General features: G+C 43.2%; 1 pseudogene; it reads right to left on the reverse strand.

Annotated features, from left to right (window-relative positions):
- Window positions 1-1,742: 1,742 nt before the first annotated feature.
- Window positions 1,743-6,666, reverse strand: LOC139359274 (protein FAM182B pseudogene; annotated as a pseudogene).
- Between the last annotated feature and the right edge of the window lie 16,113 nt (window positions 6,667-22,779).

Raw genomic sequence — 22,779 nt, forward strand, 5'->3', positions numbered from 1 at the left:
CCAGCCTGGGCGACAGAGCGAGACTCCGTCTCAATAAATAAATAAATAAATAAATAAATAAATAAATAAATAAATAAAAAAGATTTTCAGTAAAGGCACCTGGAGTAAATATCATGTTCATTTACTGACAACCTGATTTGTAGAAACTGCATTTGCCTGGCTCAAAACCAACCAATTGCTCCCAGATTTTAAAGATTTCCAATAGTTCATCTCCAAATGTAAAAAACCAAAACACACTTGGCATTAATGTAGCACTCACTGTAGGGTCATATTGGTCATTTATTTCATTTCTTTTTCATTCACTTAGAAGGCCCAGCATTGAGCTTTGCCTCATGTATTCAATAGCTGTTAAAGGGATCAGCTGCTAATCTGCTGCTTGAGTTTTCTAACCACCGTAATGAGAAATGTTAGGTCTAAATACCATCATGCTCATTGCTCACACAAGGATGCTCAGCTATTTTATTCAAAATACAACTCCATTCATCACTCTGAGCAGCGATGTACAGAGAGGAAAAGAAAAGTAAACCAGGCCTCAAGGAATCCATCCAAAATGAGGTAGATATTATAAGGGAGAGAAATCCCCAAATGAAATGAAATGAAATGTTATAGTTGACTTAGAATAGTCTTTAAAACCCATTAATTTTCTTGCATGTTTGATCCAAAGCATTATTTCCAGAGACTGACCCTGAAAGAATTGCTTAAGACCAGGACTCTTGTTCTGGCCTGGATCACACACTGTTGGACATCTATACATAGTACACCACATTATACATAGCACTGACATGTGTAAACCTGTGTGTATTTACTTTTCTAATACTTGTTCGTCTCTGGCATACTTTATATATATATGTATATATACACACATATATATAACATATATATTACATATATAGCATACATACACACAAGTACACACACACAAAGTATATAAGGGCTGGATAGTATAATTGTGCAATAATGTTTTTGGTGAAAGTGGTGGCAAGTGGATTGCTTTGGCGACATGCTGGAATATGCTTCCATTGGCAGAAGTAAGGCTTTCAAAACTCGTTCTCATTTTTCTCTAGCAACTGGGAATATTAATAATTGAAGATGTGTTGGTATAAAAATAATTATAATAATCACAATGAAGTGGTGTTAATTATATCACAAGATATAAGACATATATATTATAAGATGTCATAAAATCTTTGAGATGATTGATACTTAAATGCGGCCCCCTGTGCCGCCCTGGGGCGTCACTCTCCCTGGGTTCTTGGCGGTGCTCGCTCTGCTCCACATGCTCAGCCCAGGCTCCTGCTCACCCGGAGTCGCGCCATGGGAGCGAGGACCTTGCCGCGGCACTAGACAAGGACAATGAGAAGGGGGAGCACATGGAGTCCCTGCGGAGAGGCTGGACTCTGGGCAGGAGCCTTTGCGGGCGGGCGCAGCCTCCTCTGGAAGCCCTGGTCGCTGCCAGGTGCCTGCTGCGCCCTGCGAGCTCCGCGGCGGTGGAGCTAGGCCCGCGCTGCTGGCTCTGGGCCCCGCCTGTGCACCCTCTGCCCTTTGTCCTGCCCATGAGGCCCGGGCCTCAGCTGGCCCGGGGTTCCTGAAGTTAGCTGACGATGGGCTGTCGGCTGAGACTGGGTCGTGGGCCTTGTGCTCTGGCAGCCGCGTCACCATCGCCGGGCCTTCCCGCGGTGCTGCTCGCAATTCGGGATGCCTGGGCTTGCGGTCTGCTGGGTCGCCTGGCGCTGCGAACCCCGTCACCTTCCATCGTGGCCACCACGCTGCCCGCTGGTCACCCCTGGTCTGCAGCTTTTCTGGGACCCCTCTGGCCCCAAGAAGACGTAACTCACATCAGCTTGTGACACCAGGGCCCAGCTGTTGGTGAGCAAGCGCTGGCGCCGTGGCTCCTGGGCTCCCCTAACCCCGTGGCCCGTGCCGCCTGCACCTCTGCCAGGGCTGCGCTGCGCAAGTGGCTCCAGCCAGCCAGCCCTAGCCCACGAGCGGGACTTTCCTCTCCCCCAGATTATCGCCCTCTGCAGGGATACAGGGCTATGGAGGACGCAGCGGACACCTTCCAAAGTTTGTGGAGACTCTTCCACCACGCCAAAAGTTTCACCATCAGCTGCAATGCCTACTGGGGCGCAGAGACCCCTCCGGCATGTGGACCAGGCAGTGTCTTTGCTGGGCACCCACAGCGCTCACCACCCCACGTGCAGACCCCTACTTCGTGTTCCTCCTCCTCCACGTTCCACATCCAAAGTTCTCTCGTCATTTCTAAGCAGGAGAAATCCAAAGAAACTGAAATTAGAAAGAGAGAGAGAGAGAGAGAGAGAGAGAGAGAGATACAGAGCCATGAGCGTATGGAAAGCATAAAACGCCCTAAAGCCAATAACAAATTTGTATTTCTTTTAAACATTCTGCACATCTCCAATGATGAATGATTTATTTATTTATTTATTTATTTATTTATTTATTTATTTTTACCACTGTCAATTCGTAATTATTAACTTCTCCGGCATTAATGAATAGAAATTGAATCACATATGGGAGTATAATTTTTATTGTATGAAGCTTTTCATATTTTAAAAAATAATTGTCCAATTTTTCTCCATGGATTAACAATTAATGGGAAATTTGCAACATTGCTGTGTTAATGTCTCCTGAGATAATTAGATGTGAATAATCTTTTATAAACAGAATTTCCTGGGTGGAATTGCTCATCTTTGGGAGCTCCATAAATAACCATGTCCCAAGAGAACTGTGAATTTGGGAACTGCAAGAACTGAGTCCTGACTCGTCCAGCCTGGAAGCTTTTGGGTAATCAATCACTCTTGCAGGTGACTTCACCGTCTTCTGTTGAAGGGCCAGTGAGAGCCTGGGGGTTTCAACCCGCAAGAGTCTTACCATTTTGGGGTTAGCATTAACAGTGAGGAACAGGCATACTTTTGTGATATTCTCCATATGTAATAAAATAGTTTCCAAAACAAAGCAAAGTGTGAGTGGTGACTATTGAGAGGACCCTTTCTATCTTTGCTGGATTCCCAGAGATTTCTGGGTTTCTTTTGGAGTCAGTAGTATTTCAATGTTAATTCTGAGCTCTTGACACCCACAATATGAGTTGCAGCCAGTGACTAGAGCTGCAGCTTGTTAAACTGATCACTGGTGGTGGAGCCTGTTCGTCCTGCTCACTTCTTAAAAGGTCGGCTTGGTCAGAGGTTAGTGCTTCTCTGCCAGAAATAAGCAGTTAGGAATCAAGTAAAGGAGTCAGCTAAAAGCATCATTACTCAGTAGTGAGGTCATAGCTAGATGGTTGTTGATCTCATTTTCTCTCTGCTGCTGATTTCAAGGCTTTATACCATGTTTTGATGTAACACAGAATGTATGCTATGAAGAACAAATAGTCTGTTAGTTTCTTGGAGCTATACTCCATTATTGGAACTGGGGACAACAATTTGAAGGACATTATTACTTAGACAGTTTAATCTGCCTTTGACTAGAATAAACTTCAAGTTCCAAGGGCTAGGTTCAGTTGTTATGCAAATTTAGATTGTTGCTGTAAAATGTACAAAAAAAAAAAAAAAAAAAAAAAAAAGGACAGGACTCTTTAGATGAAATAAGAATTTAACTGTATTTGAACCCTGTTGAAGGCCAGACAAGTTTAGGCAAAATACCACAACTGAATATTCTGTGATGAGTCCCTTTAAATTCCAACATATCATCTATGTTGTTCAATATGACACACACACTGGAAAAGGTTGTGTATTCAGTAGTTGTTGAGTGTCGGGTTCTGTGTATGTCAGTTTATGTCAAGTTTGCTCATTGTGTTCATCAAATATCCCTTTCATGGATTTTATCTGTTGGTTCCGTCACTTATTGAAGGGAATGTTAAAATCTATATTGTAGATTAGCCTATTTTCCTTTTCGTTGTATCAGTTTCTGTAGTAAATAATTTGAAGGGATATTTTATATTTGTACATATTTAAAATTGGCATACTTTTCTAGTGACTGACATCATAAAATCTATTTTATCTCTAGCAATGTTTCTTGGCTTATGTCTGATCTATCAACAATAACATAGCAAGATGAGCTTTGTGCTGATTAGTGTTTGCAGGGCATGTTTTCCATTGTTTTGCTTGCAAAATGTCTGTATTCTTGTATTCAGATAAATTAATTAAAATGTAAAAAATAAATATATAGTATAAAAACATTAAAAAGTAAATATTCTAAAAATCCAGCCAGAGATGTTTCACTTTTAATTGAAGTGTTTAGGACCACAGCTCTCACATTTGTGTGCTAAGGTGCCCTGAGATACTGTGTTTAACTGACAGCGGCACCAGTGGATAGCTTGTGAGTATGTATATGTGCGTGTGTGTATTTGAGATGGGGGTCTCACTCTGTCCCCCAGGCTGGAGTGCAGTGGTAAGTTCTAGGCCCACTGCAGCCTCTGCCTCCCTGAGTAGCTGGGACTACAGGCATGCACCACCACACCTGGCTAATTTTTGTATTTTTAGTAGAGATGGGGTTTTGCCATGTTGCCCAGGCTGTGTATTTTTGAGGGAAACAAAGCAGCATTTGCTGGAGACCTTAAGAACTACTAGCCTGAAGCAGTTCATAGTTTCAAAAGTAATTAGAAGTACGTTTCTTTACCTTTAAGGTGGGTGTTGTTAATTACCACAATAAAAGCAAGTATTGTGCTAAAGTCAGTGTGGAATAGGAAATCAGGTCCAGTGGTTGAGATCCAGTCCGATTTTAAGATCTGAAAAGTTGTGCTGCATGTCCAACAGGCACACACATCGCATTAGCAAGTAATTGTGCTTTTGTAAGAATGAAACAAAAATACTGTATGTGTGTTTTTTGTTTGTTTGTTTGTTTATTTTTTTGAAACAGAGTCTTGCTCTGTTGCCCAGGTTGGAGTGCAGTGGCATGATCTCGGCTCACTGCAAGCTCCCCCTCCCGGGTTCACGCCATTCTCCTGCCTCAGCCTCCCGAGTAACTGGGACTACAGGCGCCCGCCGCTGCGCCCGGCTAATTTTTTTTGTATTTCAGTAGAGACGAGGTTTCACTGTGATCTTAATCTCCTGACCTCGTGATCCACCTGCCTCGGCTTCCCAAAGTGCTGGGATTACAGGCGTGAGCCATCGTGCCCAGTGGTGTGTTATTTTTTATACGTACTTGCAAATCCATCGCCAAAATAAAAATAATGAACATATTCAGCACGGATAAAAGTTGCCCCTTGCACTTTCATAATCCCAAACTTTCTGTACCTTCCTACTTTACACCCTTCCTGGCCATCAACAATCTGTAACTATAAAATAGTTTGCCTCATCTAGACATTTACATAAACAAAGTATAGCATGGACCTGTTTTTGGAGGGGTCTGGCATCTTTCACATAGCATAATTATTTTGAGATTCTGCTATATTGCAGGCATCAATAGGTCATGAATTTTATTATTGAGTAGTATTCTATTGTGAGGTTAGGTCACAACTTATGTATCCATTTGCCTGCTGATGGGTTTTTGCATTGCTTCCAGTTTTGGACTTATACAAATACATTTGCAATAAACATTCATGTACATAAGTTCTTATAAATTTGAGTAAATATTAGGAATGTAATAGCTAATAGGTTTAGGCTTAGTTTTAAGACACTGTCACAATGTTTGCCAAAATGGTTGTACCATTTTATATTTTTATCAGCAGTATATGAGAATTCCACACTCTTGCCAACATTTTGTATGGGCCTTCTTTTAAAATTTTAGATATTTTCGTGTTTACAATAGTATTTTATTATAGTTTCATAATGCCTAAAAGTATTTAGTGTCTCTTTAGGTACTTGCATGCCATCTGTATATATTTGGTAAAGTGTATGTTCACATTTTTTTTTGCTTCTTCCTTTTTTTTTTCTTTTGCTTATTTTCTCATATTAAATTTTAATAGGTTTTTTATATGCTCTGGATTCAAATCCCTTATTAGATATGAGATTTGCAAGTATTTTCTCCTTGTCTGAGTTTTCTTTTTTGTTCTCATAACACTGTCTTTCAAATAGCAGATGCTCTTAATTTTGATGGGGCCCAATTTATTAATTGTTCTTGTGCATTGTGCTTTTCGGGCTTCATCTAAGAAATTTTTAATTAATTGAATATTACAAAGATTTTTTTCTGTATTTTCATCTAAAAGTTCATAGCTTGTAATACTTTATTTTATGTTTAAGTCAATGTTCCTATAAGTGACAGAGCTTTAACCCAAGTCACTGTCATGCATAGCTGGACCCAGGGGCTTATATGAAATCATCAAGAAATGTTCTTCTTTCTCTTGACAGTTTTCCTTGTGTTTTAACCTCATTTTCTGCCTCTGAAGATGACTTTCTTCTCTTTCTGTAGAGAGAAGTGCTACAAATAACTCACTTTACTTTGTCCTTGCACACCACAGTGGTAGAAAAAGCAAGAGTCCTTCCTGTTGATTCCAAAAGAAAAGTACTGAATCAGTTGCTATGATACAAGAGTAGAGTCTCTGGCCAGAGCTGGGCATCATGCCCACTTCCAGGGCTGGGGCTGGTAGGTTGTGTCAGACCGAATTGGTGCTCATTGAAATATTCCTCAAAGAAAAGAGGGGCTCAAGAGGAGAGTTCCTGAACACCCCACCAAAAAATGGCCACTACATACACACCTACAATTCCCTGCCATTTTATAAGCAACTGTTTGGGTGGAAAATGACTAGAAATTCAGTTGTCATTAACTTTCCTTTTTAATGTCAGTAGAATGAGCCATGCATTTCACATGTTGTGGGTTATGTCCATGATAGTCATTTCTGTATATTAGGTATCAATTTGGAGTATCATCTAGAGAAATACAGTATTTTGTGATGTTATCCTTCAATTAGTATTTTTAGGATAAAGAATTACAGGATGAAAGAAAAGTCTAGGATAGAAATAAAAGAATAGAGAAAATGGAAGCATGGATATACTGCAGAAAATGGCCAAACAGGAAAAGTACTTGTGAAGGTATTGAAGTACATAACTGATATCACATAGACCTCCAGGAAATTACAACTACTGTCATAAGAACAAACTATCCAAATAGTCTTTGCTGATACTGAGTCTTTTCTGCTTGCAAAAGAAGTAAGAATGGTAAGGAATTGGGACATTGTTCAGATAGGCCTCAATGTGTTTATTCATTTACCTGTTGATGGGGTTTGGGAGTATTAATGAAGGATGTTAATAAATAATAATGGGCATGTTAGATAATCATCATCGATTTCTCCATTTGTTCTGAAGAAAATTTTGCCTACCTTCTTTTTTGTCAAGGGATTCGCTTTTTAATGTCATGTTTGATTCTATGGCTTACTAAATGTGTAATTGCCTATTCATGGATTCTGAAGAATTTTATAAAATGTATTTGCCAAACACTTTGAAAGCTTAGAACTTTTCCAAGAAAGAAGTTCTTTAGTGCTTTAGTGCTGCCCTGACAAATATGGTAGCCACAGCCATATGCATACTGAACACTTGAAATGTGGCTAGGCTGGACTGAGATGTGCTGTTAGGGTACAATACACACCAGATTTTGAAGAGTTAGTAGGAAATGAAATTAAACATATCTAATTAATAACTTTTATATTGGTTAGATATTGAAATAATATTTTGTGTATATTTTACATATAAATATACATTAGTGTGTATGTATATTAATATCTTCATATTAAATACTTATCAATTACAATTGGAAGAATGATGACTTTGTGGTGGAGAAATCTGGCACAAACTTGATCGTGTGCCTCCTGCTGTGATGTCCTAGGAAGAGCATAGCATTATTTCTGTGGTTTTCTTGTGAAAGATACATGACCTAAGTCTGGATGTGGAAAAACATCAGATGGAAAAAGGTGAACACATCCTTCAAAAGGAAATGCTTCTGCTCTTTAAAATTCTTAAGGTTGTGAAAAATAAGGCAAAACTGTTTGAAGATGAAGGAGCTTAAAAGACATGGCAATTAATGCAATGGGAAATCCTGGATTGGATCCCGGATTACAAACTTAAAATAAAAATGTATTTAGGGCACAACTGAGAACATTTGGATGACATTATAGCATCTGTTGATTGGACAGTAGTGCTGGGTGAATGTGGATATCCTGATATGGATGATTATATTCTGGTTATGAGAACCTCGTGTTAGTATCCTTGAGTAGGAGAGGCTACCAATAAAACGGCCATATGATGGCTGGTCTGTGGATACCAGTCAGCCGCTTTTCCCAGCTTCCTTGGCGTTTGCCCAGTGGGTTCATGGACAATGTGACGATGGTAGCAGGAGAAGATGCTACATGTTTCCAATAACATGAACTTCCCTGCACCAGTGCTGCCTACTGCCCAGATGAGTGCCCTAACTGCCGACAGTGAGCAATGCTGAGACCCTGGAAAGAGGAACTAACTTGCCTAGGCCAGACAGATTTCTGGTAATGTTGTAATAATATTCTTTCCCTTCCTTCATGGAAGTGGTAAAGAATTGGCCTCACTGGAATAGACGCATATTGGAATATGGACTCCCCTTCATATCCTTCTCATAGCATCAAATTATTTACATTTGCTGAGTTCTTATTCTCTGCTATCATACAATTACTACTGATGATGGAGCTTATTTTACAAAAAAAGAAGTGATGCCATGGGCTTCAGCCCGTATTTATTGGTCTTGTGACATCACACATCACCAACAGGAACATGACCTCACGAGAATCAGTTATTTCACCAGCTGTGAGACCCTGAGGGGTGGGGTTTCTATCCTACAAGATGTGTTAGATGACCTCAACCAAGAACCCTTATACCAAGAATGCAAGGTTCCATGTAGCAAGGATCATTGTGATGGTGATGGAGATGATGATGATGGTGAGGATGGGGATGGTGAAGGTGGAGGTGATGATAATGAAGTGATAGTTATGTCGAGGATGATGATGGTGATGATGATGGTGAGAATGGTAAAGGTGAACATGGTGATGGTGAGAGTGGTGATGGTGATGATTGTGATGGTGATGATAAGGATGGTGATGGTGACGGTTGCGGTGATAATAGTGATAGTTATGGTGAGGATAATGGTGATGATGAGGAGGATGATGGTGAGAATGGTGAGGGTGAGAATGGTGATGGTGATAATGATAATGATGGTAATGATGATAACGATGATGATTATGAGGATGGGGAGGGTAACACTAATTATTATGGTAAGGATGGTGATGGTGAAGGTGGTGATGATAGTGATAGTTATGGTGAAGATGCTGGTGCTGATGATGGTGAGAATGGTGAGGGTGAGAATGGTGATGGTGATGATAGTGATGGTGATTGTAAGGGTGGTGATGGTGATGATGGTGATGATGATAATGGTGCTGACTGGGCCATGAAGTAATGGAAGCAGAAAAGTGGCAGTTTCTAGGAATTATAGAGCCAGCTGGGAAATGCAAGGCAACCGTGGTTGGGGGTGGAAGATGTAGGGACCCTGCCTCATTTCTAGACATCTGAGGGAAGAGCAACCCTCACAGGGGTTCCAGGAACCCCTCCACCCAGCATTCCCTTCTCACCATCAGCATTGAGCTTTTCGGGTGCAGAGAAGAGTCTTCTATTCATTTTACTCTGCGGGAAGGGAAAAGGAGGAGTGCTATTTATGAACCCAGTATAACACAATAGGGTCTCATCTAATGTTTGTTGGAAGAATTTTCAACTGAGGAGAGCAGGTCTCACAGAAGTCAGGTAACTTTATCTTCAGTAGCATCCAGTTGTGATTTATTGAGCAGTTACTATGGGCCAGGCAACATGCTGGGTGGTTCCTTATATGTTATCTCATGAAATCCTTACAGCAATGCAAGAAGTCAGGCATAACTACCCCATTATAAAAATTGCGGTAAAATAAACATAACATAGAATTTACTGTCTAACTAAGTTTATGTGTACATTTCAGTGACATTAAGTACATTCACAAACCAATTTCCAGAATGCTTTTCATGTTGCAAAACTACAACCCTGTAACTCATTAAAAAACAACTCCTCATTCACCACCCTCCCCAGGACCTGGTAGCCACGCTTCTCCTGTCTGTCTGTATGGATTTGACTACTCTAGGTACCTTGGAAAGGTGGAATAATAGAGCATTTGTCTTTTTTGTCTGGCTTATTTTGCTCAGCCTAATGTCCTCAAGGCTCATTCTTGATGTAGCAGGTGTCAGAATCTCCTTCCTTTTCGAGGCTGAACAATATTCCACTCTATGCATAGACAGCATTTTGTTGATCCATCTATCCATCCATGGACACTTGTGTTGCTTCCACCTTTTGGTTATTGTGAATGATACTGCTCTGAACATGATTGTGCAAATATCTCTTCCAGGCTAGCCACATTATACAGAGGAGCATAGAGAGATTCTGGGAGGACGGATGACCTGCCCGGGGCCCTTGGTGAGGTTCTAGTGGAGGATCTCCCAGACCCCACAGGCAGAACTCCTCTCCTTACCCCACTGCCTTTCTTAGTACCTGCCTCCTGTCCCACCACACAGTGCCCACTCCCTTGTACGACTTGCTAAGGCCTCTTGATCCCTGAAAGTTCAGGGACAGGAACTAGTGGGCACAACCACAGTCACCCACTTCTCTGTTCCCTACTGCAGATTCTGTACCAAACAATACACGACAATGACCTGCTTTCCACTCTTTCACCAGATGTGGATGAGGTGCCTACTGCATGCCAGGCATGTGTGGGCACTGGACGGAGACCCCTGGGAAATGAGAAGATGTGAGATCCTCAAGGCCAGGGGTATCCCTTTCACTTGCTGCTGCCCTGTGAGGGACAAAGGGGAACCCTGAAGGATTGGAGAAGTGCACGAGTGACCTAGCTCAGATGATGATATCACAGTAGCCCTGTTTATGATCACCTATCATATGCCAGGCATTGTGCGAAGTACTTTGCACACATTACCTGCTGTGAAGCTTAGAGATAACTGTTATATCTCCTATGTTACAGGGGAGAAAACTGATGCCCAGAGAGGTGAACCAGGCTTTCCCAGGTCTTGCAGCTAGTCTCTGGGATGTGAATACACGTGGTCTGACTCAGTGATCCCCTCATCCTCTTGGTTTTTGCCCTTGCAGCCCTCTAGCCTGTCCCCAGGGCCCTGCACCCTTGGTCACTGCCAAGATGACCTGGACATGGGCTCAAGCAAAGGCAGCAGCTCCAGTGCATCTCCATTTGATAGGGAGGCACCCCAGACCCTCCCTAAACACAGGAGCCCTGGGCTGCAGGTGGTGCAGGTGTTGGCTGAACCACAATGCATCCATTTTGGAGGATGCACCCTAGGACGAGCAGCAGCAGGAGGTCTCCCTGCCCAACAACTTGTAGTGGTACCTGAGAACAAGGGAGTAGAAGAAGGAGGCTTTGGACACAGGTGTGGAGAAGCCCAAGGAGGAAGAAGAAGACTTTGCTGCTGGATGGTCTTAAGAACCCCCTCCCAGAAAAGGAACTTTGGGCTTCATATGTAGGGCTGAGGTGAAAGTGCTCCCTATTTTCTAGCCTGGAACTACTGCAAACCTCAGTGTGACATCACAGGATCTCATTTCCCTATTTGCAAAATGGGATTATATGGGGGTTCCAATAAGACACTGGACCCGAGAGCAGTTTGAGAATTGTAAAGAAAGGTACAGTGAGGGGATAATTATTATCAATGGACCATTGCTCGTCCAATAGGTAGTGTTCTTTAGCAAATATCTGAAGGTAAAATATGATTTGTTGAGGAGGTTTGCAGCAGCTGAGGCCTTCAAGAGCCTTTTCTGTCTCCCTTCAAAGCTGGTCTCTGACAGGGACCTTCTTGGTGCTACCCCTGGGCCCCTCATTCTTTGTGCAGGCTTCTCAGGGTTCTTACTTCTCTTGCATCTTGTGGTTCCCCTGGTGGATGGCGTGCTCCATCTTCACTCAGAGCTAACTGCATGTCCTTCAGGACCAAGTCCCTTGTGCGGCACCCACTGCTCCCTCACCAGGATTCAAAACCTTCTGTGACTGACCTCTGCTGACCTCCCAACTTTATCCCTCTCATTCTTTCTGCTCCTCCAGTTCCATGCCTGTGCCGCTCAATCCTGTGGCTCACACTCTCACCCAAGCTGTTCTCCTCCATCAGGATGTCCTTGGCTCCCGTGTCTGCTGGGCAAATTTGTGCTCATCCTTCCAAATCCTGCACAGATATCCTCCTCTGAAAGCTCTTCCTGAGGTCACAGCCTCCTGGAACAAGGTAGTCCTTGCTTCTCTGCTGCCTCTGGGTTTTGTGCCTTTATCACTTTGCTGTGGCTGCCTGCCTCCTGCTGAAGGGAGGCACTTTGGCTTTACTCACCTCAGTATCTCCTGGGTCCAGCTGGGTCTCTAGCCTGACCCAGAATTGGTGGTCATCCAGGGTATAGAGAACTCACAAGGACCCAGGAATGTTTTGCAAATAATACCACCCTCCCACACTTCTCCAATGTTTACTTTCTAAGCTCTTTTACTCTTTGACATTCAAATTTCTAAACGGCCTGCATGTATTTACAAAGCCTGGGAAAATGCCTTCAGCGGACACACACACCCCACTGGCAGAATGTATTTGCATTGACTAGGATTATGGATGAAATTCAGCTTCCTGGCAAATGAATCACTTGCCATTGGCTGAGCATCTGCTAAGTGCCAGATACTAAGCTGTGATCTCTATAAAGAGACATGAACTACTGACTCAGTCCTTGACCCCAAAGAGCTCAGAATCTAGTGAGCTTGATTGCTTGTAAGTTAGAGATAGTTCAGAGCAGAAGCTCAGGAAGGAGAAGAGAAGTAACGTGGACACACTAGAGGCAGTGACAGCCACACAGCCGTCTGGGCACACTGAGTGACGCAAATAGCTTAGGTTGCTTTGGCAGCCCATGAAGGTATCACAGTTTCCTATTGCAGCATCTCAGTGATGATTTTGTCATGCTGATCTCTGCAAAGCCCCTCTGTGCAGCAGTCCAGGATGGTGGCAGCCATGCTGTGGAGAAAAGGGCAGTGACCAGGACTACAGGCTCAGAGCTGGCACCCTGGTCCACCTGAGAATGGGAGCCCTTCATATGTTCTCTGCCTCTGTGTTCAGGCTGGGGGTCCTGGCCTAGGAAGGGAGATACCCCCCATGCTGGGTCAAAAGGACACACCCCCGGGAAGACACTCCCTCTTCTTTCTGGGTCATTTCTGTCTCTGCAGTGAATGGTGCCATCAGGCACATCCTCTCTGCTGGTGTTTCAGAGGACAGGTGTTTCTGCTCATGGCCTGAGTCTTCAGATGAGGGGAGAAGTAGCACACTCCTGTGCTCTGCTGACTAAGGCAGAGAGGCCTGTCACCCCATCAGAATGAATGCCAGACCAATGGCTAAAATAAAATTGTTTCCAACATTCAAAGGGACCACCTTCATTCATCTACAAATACTTTTCCTTTTCTTTTCTTTTGAGTCTTACCCTATTGCGTAGGCTGGAGTGCAATGGCATGATCTTGGCTCACTGCAACCTCCGCCTCCTGGGTTCAAGTGATTCTCCTGCCTCAGCCTCTTGAGTAGTTGGGACTACAGGCACCCAGCACCGCATCTGGCTAATTTTTGTATTTTTGGTAGAGACAAGGTTTCACCATATTAGCCAGGCTGGTCTCAAACTCCTGACCTTGTGATCCACCCACATTGACCTCCCAAAGTGCTGAGATTACAGGCGTGAGCCACCATGCCTGGCACAATTTTTTTTCTATAAAACCACCTATTCCACTCAAAGTAAGGTAAATGATGCATCATGCCCAGCTGGCAACATGGGCCCTATCTAGAAAGCGAGTGCCCACCACCATGGTACAGTGCTGTGCAGTGCCTGTGTGGTGCTGAATCTTGGGAGTAGCTCCCATCCTCTGAACCACAACTACAGGGACCTTAGACATAAGCAAGAACCTCTGGTGACCAGGCCTGTCGGCAAGGAGATGCTAACTCTGTCCTGGGGTTCTGCAGGGAGGTCAGGCCAGTGGAGAGGTGCTGAGACCCATGAGTGGTCTCTCCCACTCCCGCCCATGCTGTGTAATGGGGGCGACCACACACCCAATCTGCCTGGGAGGGTCCTAGTGCACCCATTGCCTCGCTGAGTTATGAGTGGTGCTGCCTCTCACATCTCACCAGTATCTCATTTGAAGGACAAATTATGTCTTCCCCTTCCCCACCCTGTGGACCTCCGTTTCCTCATGTGCAGGTGGGGGATGATATGCTTACATGGTTATACACCGGGGGTATCGATGGGCTCCATCTGTCAATGCCCTGCATCCAGCGACCACCTGGAGCACACCTGCAGTTCACAAGCTGGGCTTCCTGCTATAGTGAGGGGAACAAGCACTGCCTGGAGCCAGGGAGCATCTCTGAAGGAGGTGTTGGAAAGGACCTGTTCCAGAATTTGGGCTTGTATTGGGGGCTTGAGGGAGGGTTGAAGGAAGCCTTTGCTCCAGATTGGATGCTGTCAGAGGCAGGGTGGATTCTATCACCTGGCATTTTCCTCAATCTTACCTAGAAGGAAAGAAGACAAGACCAACGCTAACTGCAATTGACAAAGAGGTTGTGGTCATGACACAGACACGGTGGGGGGGTGGGGAGTAAGGTCATTTTTGTCCATGTTTTGTGTAAGTTGAGCCATGATAGTTACCAAGTGACCTTGCTTTGTCTTGACCCCTCATGGTCACAGAGCGACCTTGTCTGATGCTGACAACATGTGCAGTTCAACAGGAGAACACCTAACCTGGCCAGCAGCAGCTGCTGTCCTCCCGAGACCTCACTGCTCCTCCACTGGAGACGACTGCTGACCATGGGAGGTGTGGAGTGGGAGGGGAATGTGCTGTGGGTTTTGTTTGCAGAGCAGGGGAAGGGGACTCTGATGCCTTCAGCTCTGGCCATCCTAAGTGCTGTGATCTGCCTCCCCTGCTTCCTACACCTCCCACAATCCCGCCACGCTGCTGCAGTTACTGCCAACTCACAGTGCCTTCTAAGGGCCCCAGCGTCTCTGGGGCACCCCTTCTCCCTTGGGAGGGAAGCAAGGTGCTCATGAAGGTCTCACGTGGAGGATGCTGAAAGGCTGTGGAGAGGCCTTCTTGAGTGTCAAAGTCTGGGATTCCAGCTTCAGCCTCAGGCTGCAAGTGTGTGTGCTGAAGTGACAGTTTCTGCTCTCATTCTCTCTCCTGTCTGGTCAGAGAAAGTTAGGGAGTGTCCACTCTCTGGGGGAGGCAAAGTCTCTGGAGAGGTGGCCTTTCCCTGAAGTGGGAAAGGCTGGGCATGGGAAAGCAGGGGCCTGGGCTCTGCCTACTGCTTGCTGAGAGCTTGGGCACAACGCTGCCCTCCCTGGGCTCCTGTTCCTTTTCTCTGTATGATTAGGTGGAGGTGGATGGAATTCTGCTTCTACTCCCAGTCCTTGGGCACCATATCAGGTACTCTCACAATTATGAACCCATCTGGTCCTCGAAACATGCCCTGGAGATGGATCTGTCAACCCCACATTGCAAATGTTTGTTCTAAATCCCATACTCTGGAGTCAGAAAGAGCTGGATTTGGCCTCAGCCACTGACGGTTGCTTGCTGTGTGACCTTGGGCAAGTCACTGCCCTTCTCTGAGCCTCACAACACACATTTACATAGGGGAAGAATAATACGTCCCTCTTGGGCTGTTGTGAAGCAGAGCTAATGGGTACATTGCCTCAGGCACATTGCAGGTGCTCAAAGTGTTGGTCTTTCCTTCTCTTTCTAGGTCTCCATTTCCTCATCTATACAGCAGGGAGCAGCTCAGTCCTGATTATAAATAAGACAATAGGTGAATGCACTCAGTAAGCCCAGGGGTGGAGATGCATGGAGAAGCTTCTTGCAAGGGTGAAGAATGTGTTCTCTGAGCCCTGTGCTGAGGGGCAGGTGAGAAGACAGCAAGCCCAGAGACTGAGACCTACAAAATGCCCCCTGCAAAGCGGGAGGAGGAGCAGTGTTCTCAGCAAGCAGAGGCAGCATCCTCAGTGCTTGCAGGAGGAGCAGGACTGCTTGTGCTTGCTCAGGTGGGTGACAGACAAGGTTCTTAGGCATCTGCTGGGTGTCAGGTGCTGCACAAGCATCATCTCCTTGAATTTAATCTTTCCATCATCCTTTAGAGGTGGACATTACAGGGGCAAAGTGGGATTGAAACACAGGTCCCCTGAGCCTGTGCATTTTCTACAAGGCAACTTGGTTCACATGCAATAATAGGATCCAAAAATGCACCTGCTATGCTGTGCACACCTGATTTCATAACATCCTCACAACCTGCAAGGTTGGTATGTTGTCCCCATTTTATGGATGAGGAAACTGAGGCTCAGAGAGGCTGAATAATTTGCTTATCTTTCCAGAGAACTAAAGGGAAGAGAGTTGCTATAGCTGTGGGGCCTTCTATTCCTGGCAGGAAGTGCCCAGTGCCCCAGGCCATTCTGACCCTAGTGCAGACAGGAGAAAAGGCACATCAACAAATCCAGCAGCAAGGTTCCACTGAGGGCCTCCCTGGCCTTTCCTTGTGCTAGTGCTGAGGGAGAAACAGCCTTGCTCCTGCACCTCCCATGGCTCCCTGCTGCCCCCAGGATAAAGGTCAGAGTCCTCAGGTCTGTGTTTGAGACCCTCTATGGTCTGGTCTCACCTGCATTTCCAGCCAAATCCTCCACCACAGTCCCCAGGGCAGCAGCCATGGCCACCTGATCCATCCTGCCATCCTGCCTTGGCTCAGGCTGTTCCCTCTGCCTGATGCCCTCCGTCCCTTCTCTCTCATGCCTCAAGGCCTGGTGCAAATGCTTCCTATACACTAGAGCCTGAACTGGTCCTGCTTCCACTGCCAGGGCAGAATCCATTCCTCTCTACCCTCTTCTCTGAGTCCCTCTCACACTGTGTGCCCAGGTGTGTCCCCAGCAGCTCTTGAGCGACCAGCTGTGTGAGAGCTGTCTCCACACCTGGCCTAAGAAGTTTTTCAAGGACAGTGGCATCTTTCTCTCCGTATTTCCATCCCCAGGACTTAGCAAATGCAAACAATGGTAGTGCTGCTGGAACAGAAGAGAATAAAACTGAATTGAACTGTAGCAGATGCCCAGGCTGAAGGCTTGCTGGCCCAGGGGCACAGATGACTACCCCAGGGGTAAGGAGCACTGGCTTTGGAATCATCCCTGGGTTCAAGACTGGACTTCTCCACTGGCCAGCTCTGCAACTTTGGCCAAGAGACTTAGCCTCTCTGTTTCTCAATTTCCTTAGCAATAAACCAGGTTGGTAATATCAACCTAGTAGGTACGTGGTGAAGATTGGATGAGTCCATGCTTATAGAGAGTGCAGTGCATGCCTGGCACTTGGTGAGCCCTCAGGAAATGGTAGGGATCACTATTAGTTTTATTTGCAGAGATGGTATGTACAGTGTATAGACATCAGGAGCTGGTATAAACTTGGATTGGTCCAAGTCTGCAAGGAGTATACCATCCAAGAACTTGGATAATCCAGGTGCAATATCATCAGTACTTTCCAATTACACAGCAATGGACTTGGCTGGGCTAGTGGCATCAGAGTATCCTGGGAAGCTTTAGAAATCCAGCATCCTAGAATCCCTCTCACAGAGTCTAGGATGGTCTAGATTTTGCATAAGCAAGCCCCATGTCTCTGAAGTACAGAAAGGCTTAGCTGTTTGTTTATCCAAATGGGTTTTCAAGGTTTGGAATCACTGGAAGGCAACTCAGAGGAGATAAGCCTTGCAGACCAGGATTTATTTATTTATTTATTTATTTATTTATTTATTTATTTATTTTGAGGTGACAGATTTATTAATTAGTTTTATTTAATCATTTAACAATATAAACATAACAAAACATCACATTGTACCCTATAAATATATACAATTATTTTTTCAATTAAAATAAAATTTAAATTTTTAAAAAAAGAAATGAAAGAGGAGACATTACTACCAACCTTATAGAAATAAATGCTATGAACAACTATTTGCTAATAAACTAGATACTTGAGATGAAAAACAAGTTTCTAGAAAGATGCAAAACTACTGAAACTGAGTCTAAGAGAAATAGGACATCTACATAAATCTATAGGAAGCAAAGAGATTGAATTAATAAACTAAAAATTACCCACAAAGAAAACCCTAGGCCCTTCACCACTGATTCTACCAAACATTTGAAGAAGAATTAATATCAATTCTTCACAAAGGTTTCCAAAAAATAGAAGAGGGAACACTGCCCAACTCATTCCATAAGGCTAGTATTACCCTGATACCAAACCTAGGCAAAGACATCACAAGAAAACTACAGCCCAGTATCTTTTTACCAATACAGATGCAAAAACCCGCAAATCAATACTAGCAAACGGGATCCAGTAATATATAAAAAGAAGCACGTACCATGAAAAATGAGATTTATCACAGGATAAATGCAAGATTGGTTTTACATCCCCAAATCAATTTTTTTAAATTATTATTATTATTATTATTATTATTATTATTATTATACTTTAAGTTCTAGGGTACATGTGCATAACGTGCAGGTTTGTTACATATGTATACTTGTGCCATGTTGCTGTGCTGCACCCATCAACTCGTCAGCACCATCAACTCGTCATTTACATCAGGTATAACTCCCAATGCAATCCCTCCCCGCTTCCCCCTCCCACTTCCCCATGATAGGCCCCAGTGTGTGATGTTCCCCTTCCCGAGTCCAAGTGATCTCATTGTTCAGTTCCCACCTATGAGTGAGAACATGCGGTGTTTGGTTTTCTGTTCTTGTGATAGTTTGCTAAGAATGATGGTTTCCAGCTGCATCCATGTCCCTACAAAGGACACAAATTCATCCTTTTTTATGGCTGCATAGTATTTCATGGTGTATATGTGCCACATTTTCTTAATCCAGTCTGTCACTGATGGACATTTGGGTTGCTTCCAAGTCTTTGCTATTGTGAATAGTGCCACAATAAACATACGTGTGCATGTGTCTTTATAGCAGCATGATTTATAATCCTTTGGGTCTATACCCAGTAATGGGATGGCTGGGTCATATGGTACATCTAGTTCTAGATCCTTGAGGAATCGCCATACTGTTTTCCATAATGGTTGAACTAGTTTACAATCCCACCAACAGTGTAAAAGTGTTCCTATTTCTCCACATCCTCTCCAGCACCTGTTGTTTCCTGACTTTTTAATGATCGCCATTCTAACTGGTGTGAGATGGTATCTCATTGTGGTTTTGATTTGCATTTCTCTGATGGCCAGTGATGATGAGCATTTTTTCATGTGTCTGTTGGCTGTATGAATGTCTTCTTTTGAGAAATGTCTGTTCATATCCTTTGCCCACTTTTTGATGGGGCTGTTTGTTTTTTCTTGTAAATTTGTTTGAGTTCTTTGTAGGTTCTGGATATTAGCCCTTTGTCAGATGAGTAGATTGCAAAAATTTTCTCCCATTCTGTAGGTTGCCTGTTCACTCTGATGCTAGTTTCTTTTGCTGTGCAGAAGCTCTTTAGTTTAATGAGATCCCATTTGTCAATTTTGGCTTTTGCTGCCGTTGCTTTTGGTGTTTTAGACATGAAGTCTTTGCCCATGCCTATGTCCTGAATGGTACTACCTAGGTTTTCTTCTAGGATTTTTACGGTATTAGGTCTAACATTTAAGTCTCTAATCCATCTTGAATTAATTTTCGTATAAGGAGTAAGGAAAGGATCCAGTTTCAGCTTTCTACTTATGGCTAGCCAATTTTCCCAGCACCATTTATTAAATAGGGAATCCTTTCCCCATTTCTTGTTTCTCTCAGGTTTGTCAAAGATCAGATGGCTGTAGATGTGTGGTATTATTTCTGAGGACTCTGTTCTGTTCCATTGGTCTATATCTCTGTTTTGGTACCAGTACCATGCCGTTTCGGTTACTGTAGCCTTGTAGTATAGTTTGAAGTCAGGTAGCGTGATGCCTCCTGCTTTGTTCTTTTGACTTAGGATTGTCTTGGAGATGCGGGCTCTTTTTTGGTTCCATATGAACTTTAAAGTAGTTTTTTCCAATTCTGTGAAGAAACTCATTGGTAGCTTGATGGGGATGGCATTGAATCTATAAATAATCTTGGGTAGTATGGCCATTTTCACAATATTGATTCTTGCTATCCATGAGCATGGTATGTTCTTCCATTTGTTTGTGTCCTCTTTTATTTCACTGAGCAGTGGTTTGTAGTTTTCCTTGAAGAGGTGCTTTACATCCCTTGTAAGTTGGATTCCTAGGTATTTTATTCTCTTTGAAGCAATTGTGAATGGAAGTTCATTCATGATTTGGCTCTCTGTTTGTCTGTTACTGGTGTATAAGAATGCTTGTGATTTTTGCACATTAATTTTGTATCCTGAGATTTTGCTGAAGTTGCTTATCAGCTTAAGGAGATTTTGGGCTGAGACAATGGGGTTTTCTAAATATACAATCATGTCATCTGCAAACAGGGACAGTTTGACTTCTCCTTTTCCTAACTGAAGACCCTTGATTTCTTTCTCTTGCCTGATTGCCCTAGCCAGAACTTCCAACACTATGTTGAATAGGAGTGGTGAGAGAGGGCATCCCTGTCTTGTGCCAGTTTTCAAAGGGAATTTTTCCAGTTTTTGCACATTCAGTATGATATTGGCTGTGGGTTTGTCATAAATAGCTCTTATTTTTTTGAGGTACGTTCCATCAATACCGAATTTATTGAGCGTTTTTAGCATGAAGGGCTGTTGAATTTTGTCAAAAGCCTTTCCTGCATCAATTGAGATAATCATCTGGTTCTTGTCTTTGGTTCTGTTTATATGCTGGATTATGTTTATTGATTTGCGAATGTTGAACCAGCCTTGCATCCCAGGGATGAAGCCCACTTGATCATGGTGGATAAGCTTTTTGATGTGTTGCTGAATCCGGTTTGCCAGTATTTTATTGAGGATTTTTGCATCGATGTTCATCAGGGATATTGGTCTAAAATTCTCTTTTTTTGTTGTGTCTCTGCCAGGCTTTGGTATCAGGATGATGTTGGCCTCATAAAATGAGTTAGGGAGGATTCCCTCTTTTTCTATTGATTGGAATAGTTTCAGAAGGAATGGTACCAACTCCTCCTTGTACCTCTGGTAGAATTCAGCTGTGAATCCATCTGGTCCTGGACTTTTTTTTCGTTGGTAGGCTATTAACTATTGCCTCAATTTCAGAGCCTGCTATTGGTCTATTCAGGGATTCAACTTCTTCCTGGTTTAGTCTTGGAAGAGTGTAAGTGTCCAGGAAATTATCCATTTCTTCTAGATTTTCCAGTTTATTTGCATAGAGGTGTTTATAGTATTCTCTGATGGTAGTTTGTATTTCTGTGGGGTCGGTGGTGATATCCCCTTTATCATTTTTTATTGCATCAATTTGATTCTTCTCTCTTTTCTTCTTTACTAGTCTTGCTAGCAGTCTGTCAATTTTGTTGATGTTTTCAAAAAACCAACTCCTGGATTCATTGATTTTTTGGAGGGTTTTTTCTGTTTGTATCTCCTTCAGTTCTGCTCTGATCTTAATTATTTCTTGCCTACTGCTAGCTTTCAAATGTGTTTGCTCTTGCTTCTCTAGTTCTTTTAATTGCGATGTTAGAGTGTCAATTTTAGATCTTTCCTGCTTTCTCTTGTGGGCATTTAGTGCTATGAATTTCCCTCTACACACTGCTTTAAATGTGTCTCAGAGATTCTGGTATGTTGTATCTTTGTTCTCATTGGTTTCAAAGAACATCTTTATTTCTGTCTTCATTTCGTTATGTACCCAGTAGTCATTCAGGAGCAGGTTGTTCAGTTTCCATGTAGTTGAGCGGTTTTGATTGAGTTTCTTAGTCCTGAGTTCTAGTTTGATTGCACTGTGGTCTGAGAGACAGTTTGTTATAATTTCTGTTCTTGTACATTTGCTGAGGAGTGCTTTACTTCCAATTATGTGGTCAACTTTGGAGTAAGTGCGATGTGGTGCTGAGAAGAATGTATATTCTGTTGATTTGGGGTGGAGAGTTCCGTAGATGTCTATTAGGTCTGCTTGCTGCAGAGATGAGTTCAATTCCTGTATATCCTTGTTAACTTTCTGTCTCATTGATCTGTCTAATGTTGACAGTGGAGTGTTGAAGTCTCCCATTATTATTGTATGGGAGTCTACGTCTCTTTGTAAGTCTCTAAGGACTTGCTTTATGAATCTGGGTGCTCCTGTATTGGGTGCATATATATTTAGGATAGTTAGCTCTTCCTGTTGAATTGATCCCTTTACCATTATGTAATGGCGTTCTTTTTCTCTTTTGATCTTTGATGGTTTAAAGTCTGTTTTATCAGAGACTAGTATTGCAATCCCTGTTTTTTTTTTTGTTCTCCATTTGCTTGGTAAACCTTCCTCCATCCCTTTATTTTGAGCCTATGTATGTCTCTGCATGTGAGATGGGTCTCCTGAATACAGCAGACTGATGGGTCTTGACTCTTTATCCAGTTTGCCAGTCTGTGTCTTTTAATTGGAGCATTTAGTCCATTTACATTTAAGGTTAAGATTGTTATGTGTGAACTTTATCCTGCCATTATGATATTAACTGGTTATTTTGCTCGTTAGTTGATGCAGTTTCTTCCTAGCCTTGATGGTCTTTACATTTTGGCATGTTTTTGCAATGGCTGGTACCAGTTGTTCCTTTCCACGTTTAGTGCTTCCTTCAGGGTCTCTTGTAAGGCAGTCCTAGTGGTGACAAAATCTCTAAGCATTTGCTTATCTGTAAAGGATTTTATTTCTCCTTCAGTTATGAAACTTAGTTTGGCTGGATATGA

Source organism: Macaca nemestrina, chromosome 17 (assembly GCF_043159975.1).
Source record: "Macaca nemestrina isolate mMacNem1 chromosome 17, mMacNem.hap1, whole genome shotgun sequence".
In the NCBI taxonomy this organism is placed as follows: Eukaryota; Metazoa; Chordata; class Mammalia; order Primates; family Cercopithecidae; genus Macaca; species Macaca nemestrina.